The 13,561-nt window shown below is 42.2% G+C and overlaps 1 pseudogene; it reads right to left on the reverse strand.

Moving 5' to 3' along the window:
* Positions 1-542: 542 nt before the first annotated feature.
* Positions 543-11,139, reverse strand: LOC109876115 (Krueppel-like factor 6; annotated as a pseudogene).
* Between the last annotated feature and the right edge of the window lie 2,422 nt (positions 11,140-13,561).

Raw genomic sequence — 13,561 nt, forward strand, 5'->3', positions numbered from 1 at the left:
TGCTCTGGTTAGAGTCGCGTTGTTCGAACTGGCGAGAGCTTTCCGAACTAAAGGTTAGCTGATGACCGGTTAGCTGAAGACCGCTAGCATAGCTGGTGGTTAGCTGGCTAGCTTCAGTTGAGGGGTTCCGAAGTAAATATAAATACTTTAGGAAAAATAGCTACATTGGGTGAGGCGGGTTGCAGGAGAGTATTTGGAAGCTTAGGTTTAGCAAAATGTTTTTAAAGAGATATGCGGAGAAAAATATGTAAAAAACGAAAAATAAACGATATATACAGGGACACGACACGACAGGACGACTTACTGCTACGCCATCTTGGCAGAAGCTTCCTTCCATACATCATTTTGTCATTAGTTTTCTCCAAGGGGTTCGTCCATCCCGGAGGCACTGGGTATGGTGTAAAATGGTTTGTTTTGGCTTGAACACGGTCCCTAGCTCAGTCCTCTGAAGGGCAGTTCAACCATAAGCCTGGTTATGAGACGACATTCCCCTTTGCTGTGTTAGTTTGTTTCGCTAAATGGCTTACATCGCTCCGCGACGCTCAGAGGTGTCTCTTCATGTGGAGGGCAAGGTGATCGGACCTGGAGAAACACCTGGTGGCAAACCGAGAGATGGAAAGTGTGAACTGGTGTACTACTACTACAAAAAAAAAACTGTATATGTCTAGGATACAAGTACAGATCCCAAATGAACATACAGGCTAGCAATATAATTACATATTTTAAGTATGAATTACACATTTGACTAAGCATTTTCAGGAAGCACTGGTTAACAATGCAATGCTATTCACATGAATGAATGGAAGGTAACAGATTATTTTATTACAATGGTTAAATTGGATCTTCATTGTGTTCAATGGTGTTATTTGCCCCCTAGTGGCGCTTTCTGGTACTTAGAAAGACGACGCAAACAGGAAGTACAGAATTTGTTTTGCACGCATAGAAGCAGCTACAAACAACACTACGGTGCAGGTCTTTCAATGTAGTTATTTCTTGTCACGCTTCAGCCTTGGAAACATATTTGTTTGTAAGTTCGATTCAAGCATTTAGCTAATGATGATAATCTTGTTATTGATAGAGTTGCTTACATATCAATGTTGGTTGCATTTACTCACCATTTGCAATGCCTTTAATGTATGTCGTTAGCTGTATTACTTTGCTCATGCGTCATGCAAACAAATTGTAAAATATACAATACTGTAGTTTTGTTACTGTTTCTAGTGTAATATGCTTTGTTATTCTACATAGATGGTTATACATTATTAGAGTAATGAAAGGAGCCAATTACCATATGGTTAACAATTAGCTATATGGTTTGGCATCATGCCAGATGCATGGTACCTTAGCGCGTGCTTTGTATTTATGCAACTTCAAATGTTTAATGTACAGCTACAGTATGTCGGTGTGAATTTAATACTAAAGTATATTCTTTTCTGTATTTTGCAGTTTCACAACATAAACGTTTTCAATATATTCATTCAAGAAAAGTCACGCATTGGGAGTTTTATTGAAGACTTAGTTGTTAGCTATCTGTCTAGTTTTGCATGGGAACGCAACTCAAGGGCAGAATAGACATACTAACTAGGTCGACCGATTTTTCAAAGCCGATACCGATTATTGTAGGCCCCAAAAAAGCCGATACCGATTAAATCGGACAATTTTTTAAATTTATTTGTAATAATGACAATTACAACAATACTGAATGAACACTTATTTTAACTTAATATAATACATCAATAAAATCAATTTAGCTTCAAGTAAATAATGAAACATGTTCAATTTGGTTTAAATAATGCAAAAACAAAGTGTTGGAGAAGAAAGTAAAGGTGCAATATGTGTCATGTAAGAAAGCTGACGTGTAAGTTCCTTGCTCAGAACATGAGAACATATGAAAGCTGGTGGTTCCTTTTAACATGAGTCTTCAATATTCCCAGGTAAGAAGTTTTAGGTCGTAGTTATTATAGGACTCTTTCTCTCTATACGATTTGTATTTCATATACCTTTGACTATTGGATGTTCTTATAGGCACTTTAGTATAGCCAGTGTAACAGTGTAGCTTCCGTCACTCTCCTCGCTCCTACCTGGGCTCGAACCAGGAACACATCGACAACAGCCACCCTCGAAGCAGCGTTACCCATGCAGAGCAGGGGGAACAACCACTCCAAGTCTCAGAGCGAGTGATGTTTGAAACGCTATTAGCGCGCACCCCGCTAACTAGCTAGCCATTTCACATCGGTTACACCAGCCTAATCTCGGGAGTTGATAGGCTTGAAGTCATAAACAGCGCAATGCTTGAAGCACAGCGAAGAGCTGCTGGCAAAACGCATAAAAGTGATTTTTGAATGAATGAATGCTTACGAGCCTGCAGCTGCCTACCGCCGTTCAGTCAGACTGCTCTATCAAATCAGACTTAATTATAACAGAAACACGAGCCGTAGGTCATTAATATGGTCGAATCCGGAAACTATAATCTCAAAAACGAAACGTTTATTCTTTCAGTGAAATACAGAAGCGTTCCGTATTTTATCTAACGGGTGGCATCCCTAAGTCTAACTATTCCTGTTACATTGCACAACCTTCAATGTTATATCATAATTACGTAAAATTCTGGCAAATTAGTTCACAACGAGCCAGGCGGCCCAAACTGTTGGATATACCCTGACTCTGCGTGCAATGAACGCAAGAGAAGTGACAATTTCACCTGGTTAATATTGCCTGCTAACCTGGATTTAATTTAGCTAAATATGCAGGTTTAAAAATATATACTTCTGTGTATTGATTTTAAGAAAGGCATTGATGTTTATGGTTAGGTACACGTTGGAGCAACAACAGTCCTTTTTCGTGAATGCGCACCACATCGATTATATGCAACGCAGGACACGCTAGATAAACTAGTAATATCAACCATGTGTAGTTAACTAGTGATTATGATTGATTGTTTTTTTATAAGATAAATTTAATGCTAGCTAGCAACTTACCTTGGCTTCTTACTGCAGTCACGTAACAGGCAGGCTCCTCGTGAGGCAGGTGGTTAGAGCGTTGGACTAGTTAACTGTAAGGTTGCAAGATCGATTCTCCGAGCTGAAAAGGTAAAACTCTGTCCTTCTGCCCCTGAACAAGGCAGTTAACCCACTGTACCTAGGCCGTCATTGTAAATAAGAATGTGCTCTTAACTGACTTGCCAAGTTAAATAAGAGGTATGTAAAAAAAATATATATATATATTATCTGCCAAATCGGCATCCAAAAATACAGATTTCCGATTGTTATGAAAACTTGAAATCGGCCCTAATTAATCGGCCATTCCGGTTAATCGGTCGACCTCTAATACTAACAACTCACACTTGAGTATATGGTATCAAGAGGGATTGTGTAAACAATCAGGTGCAGGTGGTCTCAATTGTAGATAGCATAGTGATGGCGCTTACCTTTCACAGTGACTGCATTTAAATGGCTTGGCCCCAGTGTGCTTCCTGAAGTGTCTGGTTATCTCATCACTCCGTGCAAATCGCCACTCGCAGCCCTTCCATGAACACTTGTATGGGTTTTCACCTATGAAATAAACAAAAATATCACCTGTGAAATTAATGCAATATTGTACGATCAATTTTTAACCTCTAGTCAATGTGAAACATGCTGTGTGCTAAGCTAAGGTCATTGTTATCGTTCCTTCTGGTCAATGACCTTTGGTAGTAAAGAGAATGGAAATAATATGGCGGTAATCACTTGCCAGCTACACAACTTTACTCAGACACTACAGTAGAATCTAGTCTAATTCCAATTAACCTGTTACCCAACTCAAAACCATGATAGGACCAAAGAAAGTCCTCTTATCCGTTGGACGTAATTGCAGTCTTAAAGAGTCCGAGCTCGTAGAGAAAGCCACACGTAATTTCACACTGCTAATCAAAAATAGGGAATGGTCAGTCTCCCCTTTCCAATGCTGAAACTAAATCTGTTTTTAAGAGCATAGCTAATGGCTTTACACCAAATGGCACTATTCCCTATACCTACAGTGCATTCTGAAAGTATTCAGACCCCTTGACTTTTTCCACATTGTTACGTTACAACCTTATTTTAAAAATGGCTAAAATGTTTTCCTAAATCTACACACCATACCCAATCATGACAAAGCGAAAATGTTTGTACAATGACAAGGCGAATGTTACACATTTATTTTAAAAAAATTGCAACCGAAATACCTTTACATAGGTATTCAGACCCTTCGCAATAACACTCGAAATTGAGCTCAAGCGCATCCTGTTTCCATTGGTCATCCTTGAGATGTTTCTACAACTTGATTGGAGTCTACCTGTGGTAAATTCAATTGGATTGTACATGATTTGGAAAGGCACACACCTGTCTATATAAAAGGCCCCACCGTTGACAGTGCATGTGAGAGCAAACAAAGCCATGAAGTTGAAGGAATTGTCCTAGAGCTCAAAGACAGGATTGTGTCGAGGCACAGATCTGGGGAAGGGTACCAAAACATGTCTGCAGCATTGAAGGTCCCCAAGAACACTATGGCCTCCATCATTCTTAAATGGAAGATGTTTGGAACCACCAAGACTCTTCCTAGAGCCGGCCGCCCGGCCAAACTGAGCAATCCGGAGAGAAGGGCCTTGGTCAAGGAGGGTACCAAGAACCCGATGGTCACTCTGACAGAGCTCCAGAGTTCCTCTGTATAGATGGGAGAAACTTCAGAAGAACAACCATCTCTGCAGAACTCCACCAATCAGGCCTTTGTGGTAGAGTGACCAGATGAAAGTCACTCCTCAGTAAAAGGCACATGACAGCCCACTTGGAGTTCACCAAAAGGCACCTAAAGACTCTCAGACCATGAGAAATAGTGTATATAGTGCACTGGTCAAGGTAGTGCACTATAAAAGGGAATGGGGTGCCATTTGGGACGTAAACTAAGTCCATTCCATCCCCATGTGCACTGTGGCTGCCTTTCAGTGTGACCGTCTCCCCTTCCTCTCAGCATTCAGACACATATGCATGGTAGATTAGGTCACAGTCATGCGTGGCTAATATTCTGAGTAACTGCACTGTGGCACTCTGACTGCATGAGGACTCGCAATGAACTGGATCTGTAACTTTGATTACATTACACAAACAAGACAGACAATACAATTTCGTGAAATAAAGAATAGCAATTTCATGCAGCTAAGTAACATATGACTTGTGTGTAACAGTAATGAAGGAAAGCTAGTCATGGCTCTCAACAGCATCATACCAGAAACCCTAGACCCCCTCCAATTTGAATACCGCCCAAACAGATCCACAGATGACGCAATCACAATCGCACTCCACGCTACCCTTTCCCACCTGGACAAAAGCAACACCTACGTGAGAATGCTGTTCATTGACTACAGTTCAGCATTCAACACCATAGTACCCACAAAGTGCATCACTAATGTAAGGACCCTAGGACTAAACACCTCTCTCTGCAACTGGATCCTGGACATCCTGATGGCCTCCCCCAAGTGGTAAGGGTTGGCAACAACACATCTGCCACGCTGATCTTCAATAGTGGGGCCCCTGAGGGGTGAAAGCTTAGTCCCCTCCTGTACACTCTGTTCACCCATAACTGCGTGGCCAAGCATATCTCCAACACCATCATTAAGTTCTGGCAACAGTGGTAGGCCTGATAACTGATAACAATGAGACAGCCTATAGGGAGAAGGTCAGAGACCTGGCAGTGTTGTGCCAGGATAACAGCCTCTCCCTCAACGTGATCAAGAGAGGAGATGATTGTGGACTATAGAAAAAGGAGGACCGAGCACACCCCCCTTCTCATCGATGGGGCTGTAGTGGAGCAGGTTGAGAGCTTCAAGTTCCTTGGTGTCCACATCAAACGGTCAAGGTCCAAACACACCAAGACAGTTGTGAAGAGGGCACGACAACACCTTACCCCCCCCCAGGAGACAGAAAAAGATTTGGCATGGATCCCCAGATAGTCAAAAAGTTCTACAGCTGCACCATTGAGAGCATCCTGACCGGCTGCATCACCACCTGGTATGGAAACTGATCGGCATCTGACGGCAAGGCACTACAGAGGGTAGTGCGTACATCACTGTGGCCAAGCTTCCTGACATACAGGACCTATATACACTTGGTAGTGACAGAGGAATGCCCCCCAAAAATTGTCAAAGGCTCCAGTCACCCAAGACTTCTCTGCTACCGCATAGCAAGTGCTACCGGAGCGCAGTCTAGGACCAAAAGGCTCCTAAACAGCTTCTACCCCCAAATGGCCACCTGAACTATTTACTTTAACACCCCCTCCCCCCCTTTTTTATACAGCTGCTACTCACTGTTCTTCATCTATGCAGTCACTTTACAAAGACCTCGACTACCATGTACCCCAACACATTGATTCGGTATCAGTACCCCCTGTATTAGAAGTCGATTATGATTTTTCAACGCTGATACCGATTATTGAAGGACCAAAAAAGCCGATACCGATTAAATCTGCCAATTTTATTTATTTGTAATAATGACAATTACAACAACTGAATGAACACTTATTTTAACTTAATATACCATTTGTATTACATATACATTTGACAATTGGATGTTCTTATGGAACTTTAGTATTGCCAGTGTAACAGTATAGCTTCCGTCCCTCTCCTCGCTCCTCCCTGGGTTCAAACCAGCAACACAATGACAATTAGCGCGCGCTAACTATCTATCCATTTAACTTCGGTTACACGAGCCTCATCTCGGGAGTTGATAGGCTTGAAGTCATAAACAGCGCAATGCTTGACGCACAACGAAGAGCTGCTGGCAAAATGCACAAAAGTGCTGTTTGAATGAATGTTTACGCTCCTGCTTCTGCCTACCACCGCTCAGTCAGCTAGTTAAATAAAGGTACATTAAAAAATATATATATTAATTTAAAAAATATTCTTAAAAATAATAATAAATATATATAGGCAAATCGGCGCCCCAAAATACAGATTCCCGATTGTTATGAAAACTTGAAATCGGCCCTAATTAAATCGGCCATTCCGATTAACCTCTACCCTGTATATAGCCTCGTTATTGTTATGTAATTTTCTTGTTACATTTTGATTTTATATAATTTTTTTTACTTTAGTTAATTTAGGAAATATTTTCTTTACTTAATTTCAAGAAATGCATTGTTGGTTAAGGGGCTTGTAAGTAAGCATTTCACGGCAAAGTCTACCTACACCTGTTGTATTCGGCACATGTGACAATTAACATTTGATTTGAAGTGAGAAAGCTTTGTGCCATCAATGTCACTTTGGCCACAGGTTGTTTTTCCCCCCAAGGTTATGCAATGCAATGCAATGTAAACACCAAAGACAGAGACCTCTGGTGTGATAGCATTGGGAAATGTGTGTTTCATAACCTGTATGGGGCGGCAGGGTAGCCTCGTGGTTAGAGCGTTGGACTAGTAACCGAAAGGTTGCAAGTTCGAATCCCCGAGCTGACAAGGTACAAATCTGTCGTTCTGCCCCTGAACAGGCAGTTAACCCACTGTTCCTAGGCCGTCATTGAAAATAAGAATTTGCTCTTAACTGACTTGCCTAGTAAAATAAAATAAAAATGAGTGTGCTGGTGTGCTTTTAAGTGTGAACTCTTTGTGTAAACCTTGCATCCGTTGAAGTGACACCTGTGCACCAGTCTCCTGCCATCCGGCGATGGATCTCCACTGACCAGCCTAGTCTTTCCCGAGTTCTTCCCGATGCCGCCTAACCCCATTTCTACCGGCAAGTGCAATTCCGTGTGTACGCTTCCCCATCCTTGTGAGATGCTGAGGTCCGAGCTGACTTCTGGGGAGGATGGTGGAGTGCCAATGACACAAGCGCTAAAAGGTCCAGAACAGGCCACAACCGACCCCAGAGGGTTTGAGGTAAAAGCTGTGTGTTTGCGTGAGCACCCCAGAACTATCTGATGCGTCGCTGTTGGCGTCAGAGTTTACACTTTTGGTTTCCAAGATTGGGCTATCCTGATTGTCCTCTTTGACCAGAGGGATCTTTGAGTCGGAGTCAATCGCTTCTTCCCCACAGGCCAGGATCAGCTTGCTCCACAGGTCATGCTCCTGCGTCTTGAACTTGATATTGGACGTTGTTGAGACGTAAGGCTCGCTCTGTAGATACCGTTCCAACCCCAAGCATGTCTGGTTGAGGAACAAACAAAAACACATGATTAGAATGCATTAATTGAAAAGATCAGCATGTACATGTGGAGGAACAGTTAATATATACATTCTCAGTTCTGTTGTGCCATGACTGACTCACAGAGCATATTTAGTGTCCTTTTAAGGAAACCACTGAACTTCCGGCTTCCCGAAGACTCATTCAGTTGACATGACACATTGCATGCATCTTCCTTTCCCCCAGAATGCAGTCATTCAGTTCTCCATTTGTTATATTAAATAGATTCAGATTTGATCCTAGATCTTGAAGATTCATTAAAAGCAGGGTCATCTCTGCTTGGAGGTATTGCAGGATGTAGGTTTGACAAGAACAGCTGAAAATAAAAATCTGCCCTAGGCAAAGGGCATAACTACCCCTTTTACAATCTTAGCAAGTTACTCATGTGCACAGGAATTGGTCACTGCTGACATTTGATACAGTTTGGATATAAGCGTACTGAAACACACTGATCGACATGCATATGAATGCAATGTGTTTCAGAATAATAAACCTTATGGTCAGTATTATTGAGTGAGAGATCAGACTATGGTTTTAATTGATTTTATTGTGTAATAATAAGTAACACTAAAATCAATGGAAGTCCACTCCCGTCAATACAATAAGACACATAGGATATTTCAATCTATCCATGTCGCAGAGATCAGCACAGCAGGGCTGCTGGCCTGTATGGTGAGATGGCATTTTCAACAGCACTTGATTTAGTTCAATAAAAAATTTACACAAAAGCATTGAAAACAGGGAGAAAGTACTGTTGTTTAGACTGATTTCCCTCATGATTTGTCAATTTGTGCACAATTAATCTGTGCTTCAGTCTGAACTAAAGCCTACTGATAACCACAGCTTTAGGTACCCTAGAGAAGCCTATGTGCTCTGATCCCTGCTGGCCAGGGGAAAGGAAGTGGTAACATCATGCATTTATAGCATAAAATAGGCCCATGTATTTGTGTTAATAGAACATTTGAATGTGATAACATGTGGTTTATATCGTCAAACTTCGGGTGGCTCAGCTACCTAGGCATTTTTTATCCAAATTTATTGACTGGAATTAATCAATCAACACTACTGATGACATACTAGGTGAGTAACTTTCGCTAGCAACAGCAGGCTAGTGTAATGAAGTGCTATTTCCTATGCAAATGACCAGCTTAATGCTATTGCATTGCTATAACTGTGACAACACATAGCAACGTATTTTCACAGTAAAACATGGAAGGGCCATACAGAATCTCTCACACACGCACTCACTGAAAAGACACACAGACTTGCCAAGACAGGAACGCACACACACGCAGCCCCTCCCCTTCTGGATGGGCTCCAAAGACAAAGAACTCCGTCGAGAACCAATGGGATACTGACACCAGGCTGGAGGAGACTGTCTATCATCTGCAAACAACCTATCAGAAAGCCAGGACTACTAGAATCTACCTACGTCATTTCAATGTATACAATTAACTGTACAATTGTGACCGGCCTCTTTCTTTTTCCAATGGTTCGCATGAGAACTTGACGAAAGGAGCCGTGCACGTAATTGCCAGATATCATTACTCTTGAATAAACGGCCTTTACTATACCGTATCCGCCTTGTCCAGCGTCTCGACTTGGTCTCGTTTCTCATATACCTATTCATCAACACTAGATAGCCATACATGTTTTGCTTTTCGACCTGTCCCCAAATTAATATAGTTGGTTCAGAGTTCGTTTTGATATTTCAACCTGCGTGTACTCATCGCGTCTGAGCATGATGGCGCACACGTGCGGTCTCGTCAGCACGTTAGGAAAATACTTGCATCAATTTCAAATCACATAAGACTAAAATTGGGGTCAGTTAAGCAAGACTATTGGTGTAAATGGTATACATTTTCTAAATTAAATTGAAACATTTTAGGCTGGCTATAATCTGGTTAGGCTACTTTGCAGCAACAAAACATCCACTTACGAACGATGTCTGCTCCGCAGCCGTTTGACTGACAACATCTCCATTATTAGGCTACTTGAACCAAATAATGGCTTTCTGAGATTCATAAAGTCTTGCACATGCAACATCTTAAAGCAAATATCAAACCACTAGGCTACGCTACCAGATACTAGTCACGCTCCATTAATTGCAATGCAGACTCCCGAGATGTCAAACATTGCAACACTGAACAAGACTTGTGCTATACATGGACTGGTAGCAATGGTCTCCTTCGAAACAACATGCTGTATAGAACGCCATATCTTTTGCATCTGTGGCTAACTGGTGAGGCTGGTTGGGCCTCCATTCAGAGATGTCTATATAAATAAGAAATAGACTATGCTTGGTTATTTTTCACATGTTCTAGACAAGAGCATTGTTTCCCAACGCGGTCCTGGGGCATCCCCTGTTGGGTTTTGCCCTAGCGCTACACAACTGATTCAAATAACCAAAACTTGCTAAACCGTTAGTTATGTGAATCAGCTGTGTAGTACCTGGGCAAATACCAAGACGTGCACGGGGGCCCAAGACCAAGTTTGGGAAACCATGTTCTAGGGCTTTCACGCACGGTGAGAGTTCGAATTTGACACATCGATGGACACGGACATCTGCATGTTTGAACTACTGACAAGTTGACAGAAATATACATTTTGTGTAAAACTGAAGAAAAAACTGAATGGGCAACTGTTTGACCACAGACAAATAGAGGACATTTGAATACAGTCAAAGTGCATTCATAAGATACATTTATAAATGAATTGATGCATTGTATGTACTGTAGTACTCTACTGCCATGCCACAGTAACATCCAATCAAGAGACACGACTGATTAGTCACAGCTGTTAATTTCAGTTAAATCAACCGTTTCAAATTATAATAAATCATATTAGGCTACCTGCTGCCAATATTCCTCCAGTGATGGTAAGGCTGAAAAGTAGCCCGTGTTGTGTACAATCTGAAGTTCATGAAATATGCCGCACATTGGTAGAACATCCATTTCTAATCCGAAATGTGGGCTAAAAAGCTGCGCTTCAACAAGATCAATATTCGCAGCCTCTTTAACAGGTTAAAAGTGTTGGTCAGTCTCGAACAGTGTTGATGTTCAAATACTGGAGAGTTGAGACCAAATCACGGACGCTGGACAGAGTGGATTTCAGTTGTAACAAAAGACAGTTTTAATGAGTCAAAGATATCTTGTTCCGCAGTTTTACGTGCACGGATCTAGTTCATATAACTCGGCAAGGAGTCAGGTGAAAAAGAGACCTTATACAAAGGTTACATTCATTTTTATACATAGAATAAAGTAGGTGGAGTCTTGTCATTTTGGTCTTCTGACTGGTCTCAAAAGGTTGGAGGCGGACCTTGCTCTAGCCAGAGCGGGCCCCATTGGTGCACAGCAAAGTCCTTTGCTCTTGGCACCCGACCAGTAGGGGGGGTGAGATGTGTTTATACTAGGAGATGTTTGTGTCAGGGGTTCGTGAGGTAGAGGGGCAGTTTTTATGGCTGGGTGTATGTGTTCATGCGATGGAATGTCTTTTTTTCCTGGGGTCGGGAGACAACAAAGCTGAGGGGATAGTGTTAGGGGGGTAGTTTTATTGCTGGCTGTGTGAGCTAGTTCCTGTTTTAGCAGGGGTACGTAAAATGACTTGAGTCAGGCGGTTTGGCTTGGCGCTGTATAGTATATGAGCCACGTATATGAATGTTTACATATATATATATATGACAACAGGCAAATTTGACTTGCACATATAAAGTGCACTGCAGTTAAACGTTGTTTCGCAGCCCCGTTAACAGGCGACTGTTCCTCGCTAGGGTTGAAGTTACATTATTTACCAGCGCTGAACTAAACGCAAAGCCAGTAACATGTGACTTCCGTATTCAAACCTAGCAATTTACCCAACACCTCGTGACAGCGTTATGCTTTTTGAATGTTAACCAATGGAACTCGAATCAGTTTGCACGAACCCATATGCTCAAATTCATTTTGCATGGAACGATGCCCCGGGGGAGCAGAGTTTGTGTTTTAGACCATTACATTGGTCCTTAAGTGTAATCTCCATCACCCGGGCCACCGGGCCATGCAAAACGAGATAGATATCACAACCAATCATAATCGTCTTCTGACATAATTTGGTCCTGTCAAAAAAATGTGATTGGTGAATTCGACTCATAGATCCTCTACATTCATTGGACAGCTATTTTTAGAAGTGTGTGTGTATGTGTGTGCGTGTGTGTGTGTGTGTGTGTGTGTGTGTGTGTGTGTGTGTGTGTGTGTGTGTGTGTGTGAGAGAGAGAGAGAGTGATATTGCCTCCTCTCTTCGAGTGTCAGTGAGTTGCGCCTCTGCAGTTTTCGCCACAGAGAGCGCATTTGACCAGCAACAATGTTTCCTGGTTGGAGACATTTCAATGTAGTAAACTTTCTGCAAGTTATTCACCTCTAAAACTAAGTTTGCGACAGCACTAGATAGCCAGATAAGCTAGCTAGCTCAAAATCTAGCTTGTCGAACGTACATGAAAACTTCCACGACCAGAACCAAAAGGAAAGAAGTTGAGAGATCATCAGATGGACAATTAACCACAAAAGATGGTATGATTTTGGGTACTCCTCTTCAAAATGTAACTGTTGGGGGAAATACTGCAATGGGTGATGAAAATGTGGTGAGCACGGACAACAATGCTCACAACTTGCGCCCCTCCAGTCCCCAGCTCAGGCCGTTCGTTACATTATGACCCCGGCACTCCAGTTAAGCCCCAGAGGAAAAAGATGAGAGGCCAAGAGGGTATGTCACTTCTTGAGATGCAAAACAATATTGTAATGCTTTTGACAGCAACGATAGGTGAAAGGGCAAATGGCTTGAAGGTCATGGTTAGGGAGAATACGATGAAAATTGAGGCTATTAAAAAATCTGTTGCCTTTATCTTTGGAGAAGTGAAAACCCTCAAAAGTGACATGAAGAAAGTGGAAGTTATCTGCCAGGAAAATTAAAAGAAGGTGGCTGAACTCGAGCAAAAGGTGAATGAGGCGGAGAGATACCGGCGCAGGTGGAACCTGAGGCTCCATGGAATTCCAGAGCAGGCGGGTGAGGACATCAAATGCAGAGTTGTTGACATCTGTGGAGCTGTCATTCCCGAATCAAATGCCAAACTTCAGGGAAATGTAGACATCGTCCATCGTTTGGGAAGACTCAAGGATCAAGACAAGAGACTGAGGACAACCATCATCCGGTTCACCAACAGATCTACACAGGATCTTCTCTGGAGGCGAGTGAAGAATTGTGAATTCCTCATCAAGCAAAAATTGAGGTTCATGGAGGATCTGACCTCAGCTGACAAAGTGACAAGAGGGAAACAAACTGTGGCCGAGGGTGGCTACAGCTCGAAAGGAAGGGACAACTGCATTTTTTATCGGTGCAAGAATG

The sequence above is a fragment of the Oncorhynchus kisutch genome, linkage group LG11 (genome assembly GCF_002021735.2).
Source record: "Oncorhynchus kisutch isolate 150728-3 linkage group LG11, Okis_V2, whole genome shotgun sequence".
NCBI classification, from domain to species: Eukaryota; Metazoa; Chordata; class Actinopteri; order Salmoniformes; family Salmonidae; genus Oncorhynchus; species Oncorhynchus kisutch.